Here is a 26,364-nt window from a genome sequence, read left to right as displayed (position 1 = left end):
AATTTGAATACAGATACTCAGTAATGTTCACTTCATGAGTGAGTTGTCCATTCCTGTCCACCCATCAACGTCATAAACAGCAAAACACCAAAACACTTCAACAGTCCGAGGAATTCAAGAAATCCGGGAAGAGTCAGTCAATTTCATGTGCCGTCCACTTGCGTCCACTGATCAACATCACAAAGACCACATCACCTCAACAGTCCGTGCTCATTGATCAACATCACAAAGAACTATTCACTGATCAACCTCACAAAGAGCTGTTCACTGATCAACCTCACAAAGAGCTGTTCATTGATCAACCTCACAAAGAGCTGTTCACTGATCAATCTCACAAAAAGCACATCATGACAACAGTCCGTGTTCACTGATCAACATCACAAAGAGCTGTTCATTGATCAACCTCACAAAGAGCTGTTCACTGATCAACCTCACAAACAGCTGTTCACTGATCAACCTCACAAAGAGCTGTTCACTGATCAACCTCACAAAAAGCACATCACCACAACAGTCCGTGTTCACTGATCAACATCACAAAGAGCTGTTCACTGATCAACCTCACAAAGAGCTGTTCACTGATCAACATCACAAAGAGCTGTTCACTGATCAACCTCACAAAGAGCTGTTCATTGATCAACCTCACAAAGAGCTGTTCACTGATCAATCTCACAAAAAGCACATCATGACAACAGTCCGTGTTCACTGATCAACATCACAAAGAGCTGTTCATTGATCAACCTCACAAAGAGCTGTTCACTGATCAACCTCACAAACAGCTGTTCACTGATCAACCTCACAAAGAGCTGTTCACTGATCAACCTCACAAAAAGCACATCACCACAACAGTGCATGTTCACTGATCAACCTCACAAAGAGCTGTTCACTGATCAACCTCACAAAGAGCTGTTCACTGATCAACATCACAAAGAGCACATCACCACAACAGTCCGTGTTCACTGATCAACATCACAAAGAGCTGTTCACTGATCAACATCACAAAGAGCTGTTCACTTATCAACATCACAAAGCGGAGATCAACACAACAGTCCATGTTCACTGATCAACATCACAAAGAACACATCAACACAACAGTCCATGTTTACTTATCAACATCACAAAGAGGATATCAACACAACAGTCCATGTTCACTGATCAACCTCACAAAGAACACATCACCACAACAGTCCATGTTCACTGATCAACATCACAAAGAACACATCACCACAACAGTCCATGTTCACTGATCAACATCACAAAGAACACATCAACACAACAGTCCATGTTCACTGATCAACATCACAAAGAACACATCACCACAACAGTCCATGTTCACTGATCAACATCACAAAGAACACATCACCACAACAGTCCATGTTCACTGATCAACATCACAAAGAACACATCACCACAACAGTCCATGTTCACTGATCAACATCACAAAGAACACATCACCACAACAGTCCATGTTCACTGATCAACATCACAAAGAACACATCACCACAACAGTCCATGTTCACTGATCAACATCACAAAGAACACATCACCACAACAGTCCATGTTCACTGATCAACATCACAAAGAACACATCACCACAACAGTCCATGTTCACTGATCAACATCACAAAGAACACATCACCACAACAGTCCATGTTCACTGATCAACATCACAAAGAACACATCACCACAACAGTCCATGTTCACTGATCAACATCACAAAGAACACATCACCACAACAGTCCATGTTCACTGATCAACATCACAAAGAGGACATCACAACAAAGAACACATCACCACAACAGTCCGACGAAATCCAAAAGAAGAGTTAAGTCCTGACATCTACAATGCACAAACAACAGTCCATGCATCTGATATCACTATTATCACCACACATATATACTCAATATCAGAAAAGGATTTACTGATCATACTTCCGACGAAATCCAAAAGTATCAAAACTGCACACCACTGTTCACTAAAAATATGTACATACTTCGTTTCACACAAAAATATGTACGTTTCACACAGAGATGTATTTTACACAAAAGTTAATTCAACACAACTATTTATACCATATAAGGGTGACACGAACGCAATGCAAAGTGTGTATGCTTCTGAGGACACCTTTATAATAAAACGACAGAGTACAGTTGGTTCAGAGCACGTCGCGATCAAACATTCAGAAATGTGTGATATAACACCTAGTGTGCGTTAGAAAATGGAACTTCCAAATAACAATAAAACAATGCAACGAAAGCGAAGTTCCCCGTTAAATACCTAGTTTGTTTTGACATCTAGAAATGATAATTCATACCTGCCATGAAAAATGTTAGTAGCGCTGCAACTGCGAAAGATAGACGGCAGAATAATGGCCACTAACAAAACAAATTCAAATAAAGAGAAGACAAGAACGACAGTACAAGGAGCAAAGACATATTTCACATGAAAGCAATGTCAGGTGCATCTGATATTGATAAATGTAACAGTGTCTTTTTGCCAGTGGTATGTTATGTACTCATGAATACTTGATGATGGAAGCAATGTAATTCTATGTCTCAGTGTCATGAACATCAATGGGATTTCCATTATATATATATATATATATATATATATATATATATGTGTGTGTGTGTGTGTGTGTGTTTGTGTGTGTGTTTGTGTGTGTGTGTGTGTGTGTGTCTGTGTCTGTGTGTGATTATCAGGACCTTTTGGCACCTATCTTTGAAAATACTTCCATATGGGTAAATGTGGATTTAACACTTTCGGGTTTCCTTTTCTTTATTTCATGTTTCATTTTTAAATCGCAGTCCACCACACATAGCCCAACTCGTGGCAAACACACACACACACACACACACACACACACACACACACACACACTTGAAATAATAGACACCAGGCAACTGTACAATAAAACAATAGAACATATACAAAGATGGGAAAATACTGTAATGTTCACAATAAACCAGGTTAACAGATGTCACTATTTGACAAACTGATATGAAATGAAATCAACAGGCGTCACGATGGTCGCATCGACACAACTGATATCAAAACAGTGCATAAACCAGCCCATAATACATCAATAGTATGTGGACAAAATATTTCTTGTCAAAGCAATGTCACTGTCACAGAACAAGATATACCTGATGACAAAGTGAGGAAATAGTTTCTGTGCAATGGAAGCTGCTGCAAAAGCAAAAATAAATGAAATGAAATGAGTTACATCATTAATGAATACCATATGATATATCATATATACAATCACCAGAATTTATGCTCTAAAAATTCAGTCATCCGTGCAGTGTACCCAAGTGGGCTCCAGATGCATATTTCACTTCAGGTTTAACAGCGCAGCTCCAACAGCTTTATGTGGACTGGTGCACTTTTACTTCAAAGTGAACAAAAGCTCTTTTTCATCTCGATAAATTCTTCCACCCCTTGACTTTACAACGTGTGATAGATATCTTAGCTGAGAACAACAGAGAATATCTTAGCTGAGAACAACAGAGAAGTCTTGAGAAATCTTGTCTTTAATGGGTAAAACCTTGTTCCTCCAGAACGTGTTGCAGTCCACTCTCTACTGTTCGCCTGATACTCTCAATCGTCAGACTAGGGCCAGTAGTCATACTCTTCAGATGAATAATAAGTCATTTTCATCATCTGAATACCACTGGCGATAGTCGTCAGAACTGTAGGAGTGAGACCAGGAACCAGAGCTGTTCTCTTCTCCATCACTGTCGGAACCATCATTTTCTATAGCAATGTCAGAACTATTGTCTGCATGCAAGAGATCAGAAAATTAGACGTAATTCTTCAAGTGTTGGGGGATGGGAAGCTGGGAGACATCTCTGTCCCGGCAGGACTGATCTTCAGGGAGTGAGAAATCACCAGGCGGCACATGGACTTCAGACTGCGTGGTGTGGTGGATACCTCTATAAGGTATCGAGCTGCTCTCTTGATCAGGTGCTTCGACGCTTCATTTTGTCTGTTGATCTTTTCAATTTGCATCAAAAACTCCTTGTACAGGGTACATTTTCTGATACTGCGCTCAATGGTGAGGGTGAGGAGCTTTGGCAGGGCGAGGAACAGTTCCCTGAAGGAACAGGATCCTGATTCATACAGCATCCGTGTTATCCCAGGCAGACCACGCATTACAGACAGTTGCACAGGTGACAGAAACGATTCGTCTTGTGTTTGCATGGTTTGGGTGATGTGTGGCTGGTGTGTGCTGAAACCAAGAGAAATGCACTCTGACACCATTTGGGTGGGCTGTGCATAGTGACAACACTGCATATGACAATACTGAATGACACCCGTGCGTGACAGATAGAGGATTAACTCCCTCAACCAAGAATGGGCAAATGTCATTGTGCATGCCACACAGACACATCACGTGGAGAGCAGTTTCTCCCCACCTATTCACCCCTGTCCATTGGTATGTTTTCCGTGACAATGCATCCTGAATAATGTCTTCCCGACCTGCGTCAATCAGCATCTCAAGAGCAGTGCGTTGTTCACACTGTGTGTGGCAGACAGGTAAAGGGTGCTACACAAGATGATCAATGATTCACACACGTCCATTCTTCTCCTCTGATGGCCTGATGAAGCACTGACATCCCGGTACTGTCCAGCCGAGAAGGGTCTCCTCCTCTCTTGGCTAAAGCCATCACTGTGTCCCAGTCTTTCCTCTGTGCTGCCCTTTGTATTAGTGAATCTCCTTTTTCATCAGGCATGTTGATGTCAGCATGGTGATGCAGACAGAGGTCCACAATGCCCCACTGTTGTTGACTGACAGCCTGCTGTAAAGCAATGTCACGATGCCGCACACCTGTGTCGTCCTTCTCTGTCACCAGTGGTGTGACTGCCTGCAAGGTGTCAGTGATGACAGCTGTGTGGAACAGGTCCTCTCTTTCCTGGATGGACAGCTCTTGTGTCATGCCCAGGATGCACTGACTGACCACACTTCCTTCATTCCTCTGCAAGGCACACTGCATGGTGTGCCGTCTGACTGCATCATCATCTATATAGGCCATCATCTTGCCAACCAGAATCCACTGGTTCTGTTCCATCAGTGTGGGAATAGCGTCCATGTATTGATCAGTGTTCAGTCCTTGTTCAATCATCACTCTACACACGCCCCATTGCTGGTTTCTGACCACCTCTAGAAAGGAGGGGTGTTGATCAAATGTCTGGATTCCCATTCTGAACAGCTCAGTCACCACAGACCAGGCTTTACTGGCCACTGCTGCTTTCAGGGCCCTGCTCACGTTGTCCGCCGTCGGTCTCTGTCGAACGGTGAACACAACAACCTGCCAGTCACCTTGTGCCACAGCTGACTCCAACGTTTCAAACGACACCATTCTGGATTTCAGTTCATCTTCCAGATTCGCCAGTTCCAATACTCTTTGATTTTGCTCTTGTTCTTGCTTCTCACCAACTTTTACCATTTGATGATTTCCCTTGGACAGGAGCTTGTTGACTTCACTGACATCAGATTCGTCTTTGTACAGGTCGAGGACAACTTCCCAGTCTGCGTTCATGGCAACAAGGAAATGGACACGTGTCACTTCATCTTCTGTCAGTCCATGTTCTGCCAGCCGAAGACAGACATCCCACTGTTTTTTCTTGCAGGCTTTTTCCAGAGCCCAGTTACGCTGATCGTCACTCAGGGTGTGGTCTGCCCACTGTTTGACAAGATCCCATTGCTTCCACTGCACAGCTGAGGAGAACAACATCCTCCGCACTTGTTCCCCCACGTATGTCAAATCTGCCAGGCAGATAATCTGCCATTTCCTTTCTTTTAGCGTGATTTTCAGGGCTTCTCTCTGTATTCCTGGCACTACTGGAACTGTGGTCAGAATGGACAAGAAAGGTTCTGAGTCATATCGCCAACGTTGTGGACTGTTCATGTGTCTCATGGCCGCGTGAACAAACAACAGAGCAAAGACAGGATTAAAAGTGCTGTTGTTTGTTGAAGCAACCTTAAATTCCGTACAAAGGTGATGTACACTTTGAGGCAAACTAAATGAATCTGATCTCATTTCTCTCAGAATCTTTTCAAGTGTCTCCTTCACATGAACTTCAGCAGACATAGGCTCTGTTGATATATCAAGGTGACCACACAACGACTGTGTGATTATGCTGACAGCTGAGGTGAAGAATATGTTTTTCAGCCGGTTATTGGAGAACCATTTCCATAAATTTTCTTCTCGTACTTTGGTGAAGACTTCAGTGCCTCTCTTCAAACCAAAGCAACAGTTTTTCAATGGTTTCCAAAACTCCTCTTCCTGATGATCTCTTATCATTAATTCTTGCACAAAGTGAGGCAACAATCTGGCAGCCCCAACTATGGATCCCCGGTTAACAAGGATGTTTAAGGCAGATGTTATCAGGGGAATCTGACAAAAGTCCAGAATCATTTCCATCTTTTTATAATATATTCCTCTCATGGTGGCAACCTCTATAACCCATGCCAGCACTGAAGCATCACGTATAGAATGGATTAGTTTTTCCCACTCCTTTAAAGAAGCCCACAAAATCTGTTCTCCTTGGATAATGACATCTCCGATTTTCCACTGGGTTTTCCCTGCCTCAACAATCCTCAGCAATTCCTGGACTCTCTTCCAGTCATCAACTGACAAGAGATGACTCATGAACAAGTCAATATCTGTATTTTCAAATGCTGGTAATATGCACTGTGAAAACATGTGGGAATCTTTCTTCAGCAGCAGACTGAAGATCCACCACAGTTGCTGTGCCATGAGCAGTTTGGACACAGAGACCAGCTGGTCTTTTGTGTAGTTGTGAAAAAATGAGTTCAACTCCCATTCTGTTGCTTCCCTTGCAACTTTTTCAATGGTCCACACTTTTTGAGTCTCACTAAGTGCAGGTCGCTGTCTGAACAGAGATCCCACAGCCAACCACAAACCACGTGACACCAGTTGTTTCAGAACACGGTCCAAATCTTCGTCAGCACATTGTGGAAGAACGTTCTCTATGATCTCAAGGTCCGATGCACGCTGGGAGGCTTGCAGCATTGCCCACTGTTTCTGGGCAGCTGAGACACGAGTATCATTCTGTACAAGTGCACCAAGTTCTTTCCACTTTCCTTCAGCAACTAATGCAAGGAGATAATTGTCCAGGGAAAGCGGACCAACCTGCCATTCGGAATGTTCCTGTCCAACATAAAGTGACAGATTGTAGACATGTACCCACAGGCCTGCAGAGATCAGCTCTGCCATTGCAGAATCCAACTGTGCTCTGCTGCAGAAAGGTAGGACGTGTTGTGAGAACTGCTGACCATCACTGTGCTTGATCACTTCCACAATGACCCTTGCTGTCTGCTGATCAGTCAGCTGACCTGACTCCATCAGCTGCTGAAGGACTGTCCAGTCCCTTCCCTGTACAGCACTGTCCACATGACTGTCCATGTCACAGGGTGACACAGCAGGAGTTGACGACATGGCGGTATGTGTCTTTCAGACCTCCTGCAAGTAAAAGCAGATAAAGGCTGTCTGCAAAGACAACAGAAATTACACACAAACATACATATGCATATCATTCATGCTCATGTGCACAGACAGACACACAGACAGGCAGAGACAGACAGACAGACAGACAGACACACACACACACACACACACATATATATATATATATATATATATATATGTGTGTGTGTGTGTGTGTGTGTGTGTGTGTGTGTGTGTGTGTGTGTGTGTGTGTGTGCAGAAAGAGAGGGGGAAGAAAGGAAGAGAGATAGAAAGAAAAAACACACAGAGAGATAGAGACAGAGACTGGAGAGTTATAATAAGTTCTGATCACCAGAATCAAGACTGACTCACTGTGTTCAGCAATGGTGTCATGATTTATCATTGCGTTGTGTTGTTCTATGTGTGCATAATTATGTTTGTGAGACGATACAGAGAAAAAATGCCCCTGAAATATGTCAGAAGAATGCATACGCGCTCGTGTGTGTGTGTGTGTGTGTGTGTGACAGAGAGAGAGAGATAGAAACAGAGACACAGAGAGATGTGGGAGGGGGGGCAGGGGAGGGGGCGGGTGGGACGGGGTGCCGGATCAGCCACAGTCGAATCCAACACTGGCAAAACGCTGCACCTGGCGTGAAAACCTGTATGCTCATTAATTTTGAATGCCTTGTGCTGGCCAGCACACTTCAGTCACACATTTCACAAAACCTTTCTTTCTTATTGTTCTGCACTGGTTGGCTGCAACTCCCGCGTTCATTTGTATTCGAACAAATAAACATTTACATGTAGGCCTATGACCATTCTTATCCCGCCATGTAGGCAACCATACTCGGTTTTCAGAGATGTACATGCTGGGCACGTTCTTGTTTTCTATGACCCACCGAATGCTGACATGGATTACAAGATCATCAATGTACGTATTTGATCTGCTTGTGTGTACACACGAAGCTGGTTCAGGCACGAGCAGGTCTGCACATATACTGACCTGGGAGATAGGAAAAATCTCCACCCTTAACCCCCAAGGTGTGCTGAAACCGGGGATCGAACACAGGCACCTCGGGAGGGAATTCAGCGCTCTAATGACTCTGCCACACACACACATGCACACACACGCACATCTCCACATAGAAACTGACGAACAGGTATACAGGTACACAAAAAAAATGCAAGAGTATGCAAGATATGCGGTGTATCAAAATATGATTATCATTTTCTCGACTCGATACATGTTTCAACTGCTGGATGAACATGCACCCCCCACTACCCGCATGCTCCCTGATAGACCTTCCGCCCCGTGGTACACACAAGACATTCGACTTGCAAAACGCAAAAGTCGCCAATTGGAACGGCGATGGCGATCAACAAGACTGAAAGTCCACAATCAAATCTTCCGAAAACAAATAAATAAAATCAAACATATGATCTCATCAGCGAAGACAAACTTCTTTTCTTCTCAAATTCTCGATGCCACATCCACCAAATCTCTTTACTCTATCATGTCAAATCTACTCAGGACTGCAAAAAAGACTCCTCTTCCTTCTGCCTGCACTTTATCTGAACTCCCCAATGTCTTCTCCTCTTTCTTTTTTGACAAAGTCCAGAATATTCGTACCATCTTAGACCAAATGCCTTTCCAACCTACTCATCCTGATCCTCAGTTCAACGGCACTCCTCTCCATTCCTTTAATCCATTAACTGAAACAGAAGTCCATGAAATCCTGAAAGAAATGACAATAAAATCCTGTGAGCTCGATCCTATACCAGCCCTCTGTCTTTTCCCAGTGTGTCTCACAGCTTCTCCCCACAATCACCAACATTGTCAACTCATCCCTTCTCACTGGAACGTTTCCATCCACTTTCAAAATTGCAATCGTCCGGCCTCTCCTGAAGAAATCCAACCTTGACTCAAACATTTTGAAAAACTATCGACCAGTTTCTAATCTTCCATTCCTGTCCAAACTCCTTGAAAAAGCTGTCCTGACGCAGCTCAACAATCACCTTTGTTTCAACAATCTCATCCACCCATTTCAGTCCGCCTATCGTGCTGACCACAGCACCGAAACCTCTCTCCTCCACATCCTGAATAACCTACTGCTAGCGTCCGACTCAGGACAGATCTCCCTTCTCACTCTTCTCGACTTGTCAGCCGCCTTTGACACGATAGACCATTCAATCCTTCTTTCCCGTCTTCATTTTACATTTGGTATCAACGGCACTGTTCTAAACTGGTTCAAATCTTATCTCACTGATCGATTCCAGTCTGTCATTGTTGATAATTTCCAGTCTGAACCCGATAAAATTGAACATGGAGTCCCACAGGGATCTGTTTTAGGCCCTGTGCTCTTCACACTGTACACTGCTCTCTCGCTGAAATTATCAACCGCCATAATGTCAGTCATCATTCTTATGCTGATGACACTCAACTACAGAAGAGTGATACACCTGAAAAACTGTCGTCGCTCTTGCAAGAAACATCCAACTGCTTCCTGGATATTCAAAATTGGATGACTCTAAATAAGTTACAATTGAATGCGGACAAAACTGAAGCAATGATCATAGGAACTAAACAAAAACTCTCTTCCATCACAACTGACACAATCAAACTTGGCAGTACATCCATCCCTCTTTCCAGTTCAGTCAGGAACCTCGGCGTTGTCCTTGACAACACACTGTCCATGCAAAAATTTATCAGTCAGACATGTCAATCCAGCTACTGTCAACTGCGGCGCATCAGTTCCATCCGGAAATATCTGTCCATTGACGCAACATCTAGACTTGTCGTTTCTTTCATTCTCTCTCGCCTTGACTACTGTAACTCTCTGTTGTCTGGTTTGCCTGTTTCATCCATTCAGTTCCTTCAGCGCATACAAAACTCTGCTGCCCGACTCGTCCTCAGAGAGAAGATCTGAGCACATCACTCCTCTTTTGCAACATCTCCACTGGCTCCCTGTCTTACACCGAATAAAGTACAAGATCAGCACTCTATGCTACAAATGTATTCACAAATCAACCCTTTCCTATCTCTGTGGTTGCCTTCACCTCTACACTCCATCTCGCTCACTACGATCAGCTTCGGATCCACTCCATTTACGCATACCCAGATTCAAACTGTCGACTGTTGGCCGCCGTTCTTTCTCTGTCTTTGGACCTTGCAATTGGAATGAACTTCCTCTTTCGCTTCGTCAAGTCTCCACACTCAGCTCTTTCAAGTCTGGCCTTAAAACCCACCTCTTCCCAAAATAGCCTCCCTTCCCTGCCTCTTCCTTGTCTTCAGTTTCTCCAGTTTTAGGGTTATGCGTGCGTGAGAATGACTGGTGCGAAAGCGCTTAGATTTGTCTATGCACAAGATTCAGCGCTATATATTATTATCATTATTATTACATATAAACATTTACGAGAATTTTTTTTAGTTTTGTTTTTTATAGAGTTTACAATTTTTGATAATACAGTCAGTCAGTTCTGTAACTACGACCCTGTACAACCTTGGGTAGCAAAAATAATATTATATATATATATATATATATATATATATATATATAATACCGTATACAATATATACAATACAAAATATCATTTTGTAGAGTGGAGTGGCCTAGAGGTAACGCGTCCGCCTAGGAAGCGAGAGAATCTGAGCGCGCTGGTTCGAATCACGGCTCAGCCACCGATGTTTTCTCCCCCTCCACTAGACCTTGAATGGTGGTGTGGACGCTAGTCATTCGGATGAAACGATAAACCGAGGTCCTGTGTGCAGCAAGCACTTAGCGCACGTTAAAGAACCAACGGCAACAAAAGGTTTGTTCCTGGCAAAATTATCCACTTCTTCAAATTAAAAAAAAAAAAAAGGTGGCGCTGTAGTGTAGCGACGCACTCTCCCTGAGGAGAGCAGCCCAAATTTCACACAGAGAAATCTGTTGTGATAAAAACAAATACAAATACAAAGCTGGTAAAATATGAATTATTCCTACATTCATATTTCAAAGAAACACGATGACATTCACTTTGGTTGGCTCTTGTCCTTTGTTGTCGTGTCTGCACACCTTTTGTTCACGGTTCATGATAAATAATTATGATTCTAATTCACTCACACACACACACACACACACACACACACACACACACACACACACACACACACCCTCTCTCACACACACACACACACTCACTCTCCCCCCACCCACCCACCCACACCCACTCACACCCACCCATCCACACACACACACTCACTCCCACCTCCACACACAAATACACTCACCCACACACAAAACACACAGTTGTTTCACTCAAAATGCAATATTAACTTACGGCAAATATTTTTCTTTTTACATACTAAATGATGTGGGCAGGGTAATCAGTGAAGGATGTGTCAGTTAGTCGTTTTCCTCTTTGATTTTTGCTGACAGGCACACACTCACCGTACTGTACATTGCATGCGGTGACACAGTTTCACAGAGCTTACGTGCGCATTCCAACTCCCTCATAAACGCGGGCATGTACAAGCACACACGTCTATATATACACTAGGAACGCACAGACACATGACCACGCACACTTGTACAAAAAAAACAAATAAACAAAAACATTCGTTCACAAACACGTATGTACGCTTAAGCTGATGCACGCAATTGTGATGACACACACATGCACACGAGACAGAATTTTTTTGTTTTTATTTGTTTATCAGTTCAGAAGCATGTCAGATCTGAAAACATTTCGAAAATATAAATATGCCGAAAAACTGAGCATCGTCAAAAACACAAGGCCACCTTATATAACGTTGAAGAACTGACGAAGAAAATGAAGCACCGTTTCAACTATGTCATGCAGCAAATAAACTCCAGGATATAATATCCAACAACTCCATCCAGTTTAGCACAGTTGTATAATTAAATGAGGACAAGAAACAACAACCATTGAATTCTAAAACGATTTATAAACAGCAACTGAACACGGGAACAGGGGTGTTCCCCCCCCCCCCCCCCTTGGAAATGCAGGTATTAAGACGATTGCGGTACGTTTGCATGAATAGGTAATTCTTCTTCTTCCACTTGACACTGGTATATTGATGGAAATTGTTGTTTTGTGGGATGTTGCTGCTGGACGCAATTTAACTGGTCTACCGAGGGATGTGCTGTTCACTGACAGGGGAGATGGGGGGGGAGGGGGGGGGGGCAGTCCACTGGTGTGTTCACACCTCCAGCTAGGCCAGTCCGGCTACCGTAGCGGACCCCGGGAATACACCCGACCGGCACAGCCCTAGTCTTGCTTGCAAAGGAAGTCACGTGACTCCATTGACTTACTTTTTGCGGTCCCAGGTAAAGTTGGTGTTGAGAGGGACAGATTATTGGTGTGTGTGTGTGTGTGTTTGTGTGTGTGTGTGTGTGTGTGTGTGTGTGTGCGCGTGCGTGCGTGCGTGCGTGCGTGTGATATTCATTTTGCTAACATATTAAAGTTCAAAAAACCAAGATCAACACACACACACACACACACACACACACACACAACACACGCACGCACGCACGCTCACATACATACATATATGTATATATCTATAATAGCTGAGTTACTTTCCAATTAATTTTGTCCATATTTGTAACAAATTCGGTTTTCAGTTTCTCAAGGAGACGTCACTGCGTTCGGGCAAATCCATATACGCTACACATCTGCCAGGCAGATGCTTGACCAGCAGCATGACCCAGTGGCCTTGTAGTCAAGCCTTGAGTGCATGCACATACATTTGTGTACCAATCAAGAGTGGACTTCCTATACATACTTTTGCCAGAGGACAACGCTTTTTGTTGCCACGGGTTCTCTTTTTACAGGGCGCCAAGTGCATGCTGCTCTGGACCTCGGTTTATCGTCTCATCTGAACGACTAGACGCTCAGTTTGATTTTTCAGTCAAACGTGGGAGAAAGGGCGAGAGCGGGATTCGAACCCAGACCCTCACGGACTCTGTATTGACAGATGAACGTCTTAACCATTCTGCCACCTTCCTCCCCATTTGTAACAAACAAAAGTTTGGATTGTTGCTCACTGGTTTGTGCATGTCTAGGATAACTGTCATGTGTGATGCTGGGGTAAAATGGGGGGGCACATGATTTATCTCTGAAAGAGAGAACCAACTGTATGCCTGGATATGACTGCTGTTTTGCCTCTAATGTTTTCATAATAATAATAATACTAAATTCATATTGCGCTGAATGAAACAAATTTGTTTTGAGCGCTTTACAAATTACAATAGTTCCAATTTAAATAGCATAATCATATAATCCATTATAATAAATAATGATGGCCGATCCAACGAAGATTTAAACACAACAAACCACAAAAAGAGACCGCATCAGTCTAATATCATCTTAGATGAACAGACTATAAATAAATAAACGAACGAACACCGGATCAAAGGAAATAACAACAATGATAATCCAATCCACACAGCACCCCTCATGCAAAAACTTGCTCGACTGCGCTGTGCAATGTAAAAACCCGACGAGTAAAACATACATTGTTTTTAAACACAAACTGGAAAAACCCAAAAAACATCCATAACCAACACAGACAAACAAACAGGCAAACACCAAAGCACATTCAAACACACGCGCACACACACACACACACACACCACTTTTACTGCACACATGACACACCACAATACCAAACCAATGCACCTTCCACATAATTATCTCAACGCCCAACACCAATAGTAATATCACCAAAACTTAAAACATCACAGTACTTAAAACCAATCCCAGTACCTGAATTAAAACTGGTCACATACATCACAATGCTTCCATGTGTTTTCTTGAACTGCATCTCAGTAGTGTTTATAGTTCCGACCCTTTTGGGCAAGTATGTCCCTTCGACATCTCGCCAAGACTACAACTACTAATACCAATATACATTTATACAGACCCTTTCTCTCTCAGAGCTCAGGGCGCTCATGAAAGAAAATATTACAAATTACATAAATCATTCAAGACCACTCTTTCTCAAAAAAACCTCACCCCCCACCCCACCCCACTCTCCCTCTCCCACTCTTCATGCATCCAAAGTGAGCTGGCATGGATGGTGTTGGAGAAGAAAGAAGCTGAGAGTGCTTATAGATTGGTTGGGTTTTTTTTAAAGATGAGTTTTTAGTGAAGAGCGAAAAGCAGAGACAGAATCAGATGCACGGATATGATGAGGAAGGTTGTTTCAGATGTGAGGAGCAACAAAGAAAGAAAGAACGTTCACCATAGGTTCTTGTATTGACACGAGGAAGTTTCAAAAAGGTAACAGTACAGCGGAGATTTCTTGAGGGAGTGTAAACACTGATAAGGTCATAAAAAGATATGTAGGTCCTGAGGTCCTGGTGATAGGATCTTTTGCGATCCCAAATTCGATAGAGAGAAGCAAGGCATGGGCACCTTTAGTTTTTCAACCGTAAAAACCTTGAATTCACTGCCTTCTTCACTCTGTCACAGTACCCCATTCGTATCCTGTAAAACAAACGTGAAAACATTTCTTTTCAAGTGGTCTCTATAGTGAAGGCATTCCATTCCACCAGCTGTTTTCTGTGGATCCATATCTGTTTCTTCCATGAGTGTTTGCATTCCGTGCGTGTGTGTGCTGTAGTTTGTGTTGACTGACGTAGTATTCGAAAGAGCTTTCATATGGTTGAAAGCTCTGTATAAATGTGTTACTATCTTAACATTATTATTATATCATCATCATCATTGTCATTAGAATCATCATCATCATCATTAGTAGTAGTAGTATTGTTGTTATGGTTTTGTTGTTGTTGCTGTCATCATCCTCACCATTATTATCCAGAAACACCAATCACAGTTTAGTGGTGCTTTCGATCTCGCCGGCAGATGAATAAAATACCTCAATCATCAAAGCACTTAACTTACTGTGCTCACTAATATAATAACCCCCCCCACCCCCCCACCCCCGCGCTTTTTTTTTTTTTTTTTTTTTTTTTTTGACTCATTTGTGTAAACAAAGTGAGTCTATGCTTTAACCCGGTGTTCGGTTGTCTGTGTGTGTGTGTGTGTGTGTGTGTGTGTGTGTGTGTGTGTGTGTGTGTGTCTGTGTCTGTGTGTCTGTGTCTGTGTGTCCGTGGTAAACTTTAACATTGACATTTTCTCTGCAAATACTTTGTCAGTTGACACCAAACTAGGCATAAAAATAGGACAAATTCAGTTCTTTCCAGTCATCTTGGTTAAAACAATATTGCACCTCTGGGATGGGCACAAAAAATAAAAAAGAAGCCAAATTATATGCAAACTGAATTTACTGTTATATTTATATTTTTTGTATTCTCTAAACAGCAAGAGCAATCATTATTATCATTTTTTGTACAAACAGGAACTTCTTTTGCTAAGCATGGAAGTTTTATTTATTTTGCAAACGTTTTGGTGCAGATAGTAAAAAATGGAAATTAATCTGTAATCAATGCTAGGGGACTTAATTTGCTTTAAACTGATCTTTCTCATCTTAAACATTACATTTTGAAATTATACTCAATACATAAACAGCTTGCGTGTTTCACTCTCAGTGTACAGGGCTTTCACTATGTTCATTCGCCCAAGTGGTCTTTTTCGGAAAATACTAAAATCAAAACGACGAGTGGACTTTACAGATCTATTGGCTGAGCCCTGAAGGTCATGTGCAAAAATCAATTGCGTACACATATTTATACACATTCAAAGCGCGTGCTCATATTCTTCGCGAACGCGAACGACGCCACAACATGGTCATAGCTGTGAAAAAAAACACAAACATTCCACAACAAGGTCACAGCTGTGAAAAAAAACATTCCACAACATGGTCACAGCTGTCAACAACAAAAATTCTACATTCCACAACATGGTCACAGCTGTGATAAAAAAACAAAAAACATTCCACATTCCACAACACGGTCACAGCTGTGAAAAAAAAAACCCATTCCACAACATGGTCACAGCTGTGACAAAACATTCCACAACACAATCACAGCTGTGAAAAAACATTAAACAACACGGTTACAGCTGTGAAAAAAACAGTCCACAACATGGTCACAGCTGTGAAAGAAAAACATTCCACAACAAGGTTACAGCTGTGAAAAAAAACAGTCCACAACATGGTCACAGCTGTGAAAAAAAAATGCCACAACAAGGTTACAGCTGTGAAAAAACAAAAGAAAAAACATTCCACAACACGGTCACAGCTGTGAAAAAAAAAAACAAAAAAAAAAACATACCACAACATGGTCACAGCTGTGAAAAAAACATTCCACAACAAGGTCACAGCTATGAAAAAAAACATTCCACAACACGGTCACAGCTGTGACTATCCCAAAGATGCTCAGATCTGCCAGGGAGACCGCTTTGTGCTGGTTGCAGCTGCTGGTAGGAAAACAAAACAAAACAAAAACAAGAGAGGCAAGGCTTTCAAGACTCACTTGTGGTATGCACTTTACCAAACAGGAATTATGGAGAAAAAAAAAAAAAAAAAAAAAACATGTGAAAGGGATAATCTGGCAAAAAGACTCACTGATATGAGCTTGACCTTAGACATCTAAATCTGCATTGCATTGATGTTCTGGCCAAAACAAACAACAACATGGTATACCAATGAAAACTGGATGGAAGAAACAAAGTTCTTTTTTTCCTGTTTTCCTTTTTCCCAATAGGCCATGTTGTGACCTTGATCTTTGACTTTGTTTCTTTTCATAGGTGTCACCATGACCAATCATTGTACCCAGTTTGCTGAAGAATATCTATAAAAGACTTTCTCTCTTGCATGCAGAAATGTTTCCTATCAATACCATATGCTAGGTATACCTTGACCCTTAACCTCTAGCTGACTTTGAATTTCTTAGAGGATTGTGCTGCACCCATTAGCCAGTCACAAGATCAAGGATGATTAAATTTGAATTCATATCACGCCCTCTATCTTACATTTTTCTATTTTGCCAAGTAGTGACCTTGACCATTTCATATTACCATATAATCATGACTTTAATAAGGGTCTTATTCACACCTGCCATCCTGTCATGATGGCGATCAACAAAATTTAAAGTCCACAATCAAATCTTCCGAAAACAAATAAATAAAGTCAAACATATGATCTCATCAGCGAAGACAAACTTATTTTCTTCTCAAGTTCTCAATGCCATATCCACCAAATCTCTTTACTCTATCATGTCAAATCTTCTCGGTACCGCAAAAAAGACTCATCTTCCTTCTGCCTACACTTTATCTTAACTCTCAATGTCTACGATCTGCTTCGGATCCACTCTGTTTATGCATACCCAGATTCAAACTCTCGACTGTTGGCCGCTGTTCTTTCTCTGTCTCTGGACCTTGCAACTGGAATGAACTTCCTCTTTCGCTTCGTCAAGTCTCCACACTCAGCTCTTTCAAGTCTGGCCTTAAAACCCACCTCTTCCCAAAACAGCCTCCCTTCCCTACCTCTTCCTTGTCTTCAGTTTCTCCAGTTTTAGAGTTATGCATGCATGTGAATGACTGGTGTGAAAGCACTTTGATTTGTCTATGCACAAGATTCAGCGTTATATAAATACCATTATTATCATTATTATTATTATTAAATCTTTCTCTGAATAAATATTTAACGGTCTTCTTCTCCAACTTTCCATCACATGTTAAAGGGGATTGTCGATTGAATATTGGATTGAACGGGCAGGTTAACAACTTGAAACAAAATATCATCCTTCGAGTTCGCGAGGAATATGAGCACGCACTTTGAATATGTATAAATATGTGTACGCAATTGATTTTTGCCCATGACCTTCAGTGCTCAGCCAATAGATCTGTAAAGTCCACTCGTAGTATTGATTTTAGTATTTTCCGAAAAAGACCACCTGGGCGAATGTACATAGTGAAAGCCCTGTACACTGAGAATAAAACACACAAGCTTTTTATGTACTGAGTATAATTTCAAAATGTAATGTTTAAGATGAGAAAGATCAGTTTAAAAGAAATTAAACCCCCTACCGTTAATTACAGATTAATTTATCTTTTTTACTAGCTGCACCAAAGAGATGCTCCAGAAATATAAAAATTCCATGCATAGCAAAAAAAAGTTCCTGTCTGAACAAAAAATGATAAAAATGACTGCTATTGATGCTGTGTCAGATTATCAGATCAAAGTGCCAAGTTTAGTGAATAAAAGAATGTAAATATAACAGTAAATTCATTTTGCATATAATTTGGCTTCTTTTATATTTTTATGCCCATCCCAGAGGTGCAATATTGTTTTAAACAAGATGACTGGAAAGAACTTGAATTTTTCCTATTTTTATGCCAATTTGGTGTCAACTGACAAAGTATTTGCAGAGAAAATGACAATGTTAAAGTTTACCACAGACACACACATACACACAGACAACCGAACACTGGGTTAAAATACAGACTCACTTTGCTCACACAAGTGAGCCAATAAAAAATAAACAAGAGAGGCAAGGCCTTAAGACTCACTTGTGATTCACTTTAAAAAAAATCTAATCATTAAAATGTGTTCTGTATTTGTTATTATAAAGCTTCGGGTTAAAAGAATTTAAAAAAAGGGGGGGGGGGGGGGGGGGGGGGAGTCCCAACGGCAGATTCGAACCCCGTGTGTTCGGATGAGAAGAAACTGTCTTATCCATTACACTATCGTGGCTCCTTAACTGACGTCAAAAATATAACATATAAACATGCTTCTTTTAAAGGGTGATAAATCGAATGCGGTATTCCCAGTGAGAACGCTGTTTAAATCGTATTATTCTGGTGTATCTTGGGCATTCAAAAAAACTCTAAGGGCAATTAAAAATTCTTTTTAAGTCCGCGGTAAACGACTTGTTTTAAACAAGATGACTGGAAAGAATTGAATTTTTCCTATTTTTATGCCAAATTTGGTGTCAACTGACAAAGTATTTGCAGAGAAAATGGCAATGTTAAAGTTTACCACGGACACACAGACAACCGAACACCGGGTTAAACATAGACTCACTTTGTTTACACAAGTGAGTCAAAAACACACACAATATGGCAACTTGGACACAGCAATGCTCTGAATTTAATATGCAACCCTTTCACCGAAAGCAAACTTCGTATATCACTTAGTCATTAGGACTGTGTGTACGACCACCCCTACCACTCTCGCTCCCACTCCCCAACACCCCCACCCTCCAGGGGACATGATTTCAGCAGTTCTTGGACGTTCTGGTCTGGTCAGTGTCGTTAAAATTTTAATCAATCATGTGTTGCTCTCTTCCACAGCACGGAGAAGGGCCACTGCAAGAAACTGTCCATGGAGAGTTGTTCGCCAGTCATGAGGTTGAAAGGCACCATGTGGAGTTCCCTCATGAACTGGATGATGAAGACGCCGCCGTAGTTTGGCTTGTTCTTGACGTGGATCCACTCCATCCAGACCAAGGGGATGTCCACTTCCTGGAACAGCTGCTCGGCACCGGCCAGCACGTGCCCCTCGTGACTTTCCACGTCAATCTATCAAAACAACAACAACAACAACAACAAAAATGAAAGAAAGAAATTGATCTGGAATGATCATTGTTTTGTCAAGCCATTCCCCCCCCTCTCTCTCGATGTCGATGACGACACAGATCTGTCTCAACGCGCCCTCCACACAGACTTTTGCACTCAGTATTTGTTCGTAACCCTGACGGGCGCAATAGCCGAGTGGTTAAAGCGTTGGAATTTCAATCTGAGGGTCCCGGGTTCGAATCTCAGTAACGGCGCCTGGTGGGTAAGGGGTGGAGATTTGTCCGATCTCCCGGGTCAACATAATGTGCAGACCTGCTTGTGCCTGAACCCCCTTCGTGTGTATTCGCAAGCAGATCAAAATACGCACGTTAAAGATCCTGAAATCCATGTCAGCGTTTGGTGGGTTATGGAAACAAGAACATACCCAGCATGCACACCCCCGAAAACGAAGTATGGCTGCTACATGGCGGGGTTTAAAGCAGTCATACACGTAAAAAGCCCGCTCGTGTACATACGAGTGAACGTGGGAGTTGCAGCCCATGAACGAAGAAGAAGAATTCGTCACCCCCACGATCTTACTGGCTCCTGTACTGCCTGTTGTTCTTGTTTGTGTTTCTCCTACTGTTGTTGTTGCTGTTTGTGTTTATCATACTGTTGTTGTTGCTGTGTGTGTTTATCCTACTGCTGTTGTTGCTGTCTGTGTTTATCCTACTGTTGTTGTTGCTATCTGTGTTTATCCTACTGCTGTTGTTGCTGTTTATGTTTATCATACTCCTGTTGTTGCTGTCGGTGCTTATACTACTGTTGTTGTTGCTGTTTGTGTTTATCCTACTGCTGTTGTTGCTGTCTGTGTTTATCATACTGCCTTTGTTGCTGTCGGTGCTTATCCTACTGCTGTTGTTGCTGTGTTTATCCTATTGCTGTTGTTGCTGTCTGTGTTTATCCTACTGCTGTTGTTGTTGTTGCTGTCTGTGTTTATCCTACTGCTGTTGTTGCTGTCTGTGTTTATCCTACTGTTGTTGTTGCTGTCTGTGTTTATCCTACTGCTGTTGTTGTTGTTGCTGTCTGTGTTTATCCTGCTGCTGTTGTTGCTGTCTGTGTTTATCCTACTGCTGTCGTTGCTGTCTGTGTTTATCCTGCTGCTGTTGTTGTTGTTGCTGTCTGTGTTTATCCTACTGCTGTTGTTGCTGTCTGTGTTTATCCTACTGCTGTTGTTGCTGTCTGTGTTTATCCTACTGCTGTTGTTGCTGTCTGTGTTTATCCTACTGCTGATGTTGCTGTTTCGTGTTGATCCTGCTGCTGTTGTTGCTGTCTGTGTATCCTGCTGCTGTTGTTGTTGTTTGTGTTTATCATACTGCTGTTGTTGCTGTCTGTGTTTATCCTGCTGCTGTTGTTGCTGTCTGTGTTATCCTACTGCTGTTGTTGCTGTCTGTGTTTATCCTGCTGCTTTTTCCCATGGTGTGTGTGTGTGTGTGTGTTTGTGTGTGTGTGTGTGTTAGTGTGTGTGTGTGTGTGTGTGTGTGTGTGTGTGTGTGTTAGTGTGTGTGTGTGTGTGTGTGTGTGTGTGTGTGTGTGTGTGTGTGTGCGTGTGTGTGTTACTCGCTTCCGTTCCGTACAGATGTGAGTGATGTTGTGTCTCTCAGTTTGACGCTGTGTTATACTCGTACATTATACATGTATTAAATATTCAGTATAACTACATTTATATACGTACATGTTTGTGTGTCTCTTAGAACAACGGCAGATGTGTAAGTCGGCCAAAGTGCTAATATCTTCACCGTTGGAAAATAAAGATTCATTCATTCATTCATTCATTCATTCTCTCTCTCAATAGTTATTTCGTAAGACAGTCATAATGTACTTTTTGTTGTCTACATATTTACACGGACACAATGTACATTTTGTTGTCTATATTAATGCTTATTTGTTTATGTTGTTTTTTTAAAAAATTTTTTATTGAGTTGTATTATGTTTTCGCAATACCCCCTTCACTCGGGGCTGTGACCTGATTGTGAATAAACCATTCCAGTTCCAGTTTCAGTTCCAGTTCCAGTTCCAGTTCCAATTCTCTCTCTCTCTCTCTCTCTCTCTCTCTCTCTCTCTCTCTCTCTCTCTCTCTCTCACTCACTTACTCACTCTTTCTCTCTCTTTGTCTCCATCTCACTCTCTATGTTTCATTCCTTCTGTATATCCTCCTCCATCCCTCTTTACTCCCCCACCCTTTTTACCCCCTATCTACTCTGTCTCTCTCTGTCTCTGTCTGTCTCTGTCTGTCTCTCTCTCTGTCTGTCTCTCTACCAGGTGCCGTGCCTTCAGCTACCAGTACGCAGGCCTTCAGCGTGGCCTGGAGTGTCGTTGTGGTGACAGCTACGGGAAATACCCACAGGTGGACGACCCGGAGTGCAGCACGCCTTGCTCCGGCAACTCTTCCGAAAGGTGCGGGATGCGACTGAGGAACAGCATCTACCGCATCACACCGCCTGCGAGTTAGTTAGTTAGTTCACTGAGCTAGCTGCGGTTCTGTGAACTCCACCACTCGGCGGCGCGACCTCATCCTAGCTTTCTCCGGTCCCGTGAACTCCACCACTCGACGGCGCGACCTCATCCTAGCTTTCTCCGGTCCCGTGAACTCCACTCGGCGGCGAGACCTCATCCTAGCTTTCTTTCTTTTCTTTTTTTTTCTTCTTTTTTCCCGGATGAACCTCTGGACATGGAATCAGTGTCTTCTTAATTAAACCAGACAGGAATATGTTGAGGGGGAGGGGGAGGGGGGGGGGGGGTGTATGTTAAAATCGTAATGCTTCCTGTTGTTGGGGTGTACACATACTTACAGGCAAAAAAACACGGACTTAGACTAAGAGAGAAGTATCGTGTTTAAATGTGGTATGGTGTGGAATATGGTATAGAATGACGTATTTTGACACGTTATAGTACGTTGTAGAATGATAGTGGTACGGTATGGTATGGTATGGTATGGTAAGCTGTGTCGCGCTGTGCTTAGGCATGATTTGATATGGTATGGTCTGGTATGTATGGAATGCTATTTCATGTTACCCTATGCTAAGTTACGGCATGATATGGCATAGCATGCTACAGAGTCTGGTAAATCTCTCTTTTGAATAGTTGTGTCTTTTCCTCCCTGCCATAAAAAGTTGAAAAAATGAATGAAAAAAACAAACAAACAAAACCCGTTAGTCGCGTTATTTTTTGTCTGTCTATCCGTTTGAGGTTTATCTGCCTGTCTGTCTTTCTGCTTGTGACTGTAAGAGCTGTATGCACGGGAGTGTGTGCGCGTATTTCTTGTTTCCATAATCCACTGAACACTAAATGATCACATTATCTTTAAAGTATATATCTGATTCCATACATACGTGTACAGGAAGCTATCAGACACAATAATAACAACAATACGTAATTTTTCTATGGCACGATATCCAGTACCAATGCTGCTCAAAACGCCTTGCATCATCCAGTTGAATATAAACATGCCTTAAAAAAAACATTTCAACAGCTCTCTGCGAACAAAAAAAAAAAAAATGTGTTTTTGTATTTCTTTTTATCACAACAGATTTTTATGTGTGAAATTTGGATTGCTGTCCCTAGTACAAGGAGAGAGCGTCGCTACTTTTTGGGGGTATTTTTTCCTGCGTGCAGTTTTATTTGTTTTTCCAATCGAAGTGGATTTTTCTACAGAATTTTGCCAGGAACAACCCTTTCGTTGCTGTGGGTTCGTTTTACATCAAGGATCTGCACCAGTCACATCACGGATCACACATTGTCAGTCACATCACGGATCACACATTGTCAGTCACATCACGGATCACACAGCACCAGTCACATCACGGATCACACAGCACCAGTCACATCACGGATCACACAGTGTCAGTCACATCACGGATCACACAGCACCAGTCACATCATCACGGATCACACAGCACCGATCACATCACGGATCACACAGCACCAATCACATCACGGATCACACAGCACCAGTCACATCATCACGGATCACACAGCACCAATCACATCACGGATCACACAGCACCAGTCATACAGCACCAGTCACATCACGGATCACACAGTGTCAGTCACATCACGGATCACACAGCACCAGTCACATCATCACGGATCATACAGCACCAGTCACATCACGGATCACACAGCACCAGTCACATCACGGATCACACAGTACCAGTCACATCACGGATCATACAGCACCAGTCACATCACGGATCACACAGCACCAGTCACATCACGGATCATACAGCACCAGTCACATCACGGATTACACAGCACAGCACCAGTCACATCACGGATCACACAGTGTCAGTCATATCACGGATTACACACCACCAGTCACATCACGGATCACACAGCGCCAGTCACATCACGGATCACACAGCGCCAGTCACATCACGGATCACACAGCACGAGTCACATCACGGATCACACAGCGCCAGTCACATCACGGATTACACAGCACCAGTCACATCACGGATCATACAGCGCCAGTCACGGATGACACAGTGTCAGTCACATCACGGATGACACAGTGTCAGTCACATCACGGAACATGTTTGCTGGCTGCCTTTTTTAACTAAATTTTGATATGCTGAGCTGTTCTTCTTGTTTTGTACCCGTTATGTTTTGTTGTAATGTGTTTGTCACCACGATTTGCTTGACTGATTTGTCATCTACTGTGTTTGTATTTGTATTTCTTTTTATCACAACAGATTTCTCTGTGAATTTCGGGCTGCTCTCCCCAGGGAGAGCACGTCGCTACACTACAGCGCCACCCATTTTTTTTTGGTATTTTTTTCCTGCGTGCGGTTTTATTTGCTTTTCCTATCGAAGTGGATTTTTCTACAGAATTTTGCCAGGAACAATCTTTTTGTTGCCGTGGGTTCTTTTACGTGCGCTAAGTGCATGCTGCATACGGGACCTCGGTTTATCGTCTCATCCGAATGACTAGCGTCCAGACCACAACTCAAGGTCTAGTGGAGGGGGAGAAAATATCGGCGGCTGAGCCGTGATTCGAACCAGCGCGCTCAGATTCTCTCGTTTCCTAGGCGGAAGCGTTACCTCTAGGCCAGCACTCCACATACGGATTACACAGCACCAGTTAATCTAATGTTATACTGTTTTGCATTGTGCTGTGGCATACACAAAAGACAGCATTATACAAGCATAGTATCTATAGTGTAGTTCACTGTGATAATATGCTATGGTACAATGCAGGATCATGTTTTCCAGTGTCACCCAGTTAGTAAGTTTAGTTCCGCTCATTGTAAAGTACTGTGTAATTATTATTATTATTTTATTTTATTTTTTTACTTTTTATTATTTATTATTTTTTTTTTTGTGTGTGCTTACAGTTGACTTCATCAAGTTTTTGCACCTTATAGATATTATCATTATTAGAAGTAGTTCTCTTTTATGTATTTATCAATTATTTATTTACTTATTTCTTTTTATTTTATTCATTTATTATTTATTTATTTTGTTTGTTTTGTTTTGTTCTTTTATTTCATTTTATTATTTTATTCTATTTATTCATTTATTTCTTTATTTACTTATTTATTCATTTTGTTTGTTTTGTTTTATTTTATTTTATTATTATTATTTTTTTTTATTAAAAAAATTTTTTTCTCAAGGCCTAAGCGCGTTGGGTTATGCTGCTGGTCAGGCATCTGCTTGGCAGATGTGGTGTAGCGTATATGGATTTGTCCGAACGCAGTGACACCTCCTTGAGCTACTGATACTGATACTGTCATGCGTTTTAATCAACTGCAGTGTTGTGAACTGTTGGACGGCAGAGCTCAAATGCATGCACACACTTTTGGTGGACACACAAACGCACACACTTGCACATCTTTTCATGACAGGTGAAGAAGAACAAACAAGCAGAAAGTTCACTTCAACACCTGGCATGGTCTGCTGGGCCTGATCACTGTGGGCTACAGCTTCATGGAGCTCTTTGGTGGGACCGCCGTTAAATGCTACTCCTTTTCCTTCCGCTTCATCAAGACGCGCCATTGAAAACTGTTTCAAGGAGAAAGGCTGGGGTGGAAGAAGGATCGTAAAGGAATTTCCATTCAAGGGGTGGAGTCATGTCACTGTAAATAGACTTATCACTAAAATACGCACTACAGGGTCAGCAGCATGTAAAATTGGCAGTTGGAGATCCAAGACTGCATGTTCGGAGGAGAACAAGGACCGTGTTTAGGAACTGATTCGATCCCAGGAGGAGAACCCAGGGACCCACAAATCTCTTGGAGAAGTTGCAAGCGATTTACATGTGAGCATGTCTTCTGTGCAAAGAATGGCGAAAGAACTGGAGATGAAGCTCTTCAAGAGGATACGGGTATCAAGGAAGGACCAAAATGTTAGAAGGAAAAGAAAA

This window comes from Babylonia areolata, chromosome 8 (assembly GCF_041734735.1).
Source record: "Babylonia areolata isolate BAREFJ2019XMU chromosome 8, ASM4173473v1, whole genome shotgun sequence".
NCBI classification, from domain to species: Eukaryota; Metazoa; Mollusca; class Gastropoda; order Neogastropoda; family Buccinidae; genus Babylonia; species Babylonia areolata.
This window is presented reverse-complemented; position numbering follows the sequence as displayed.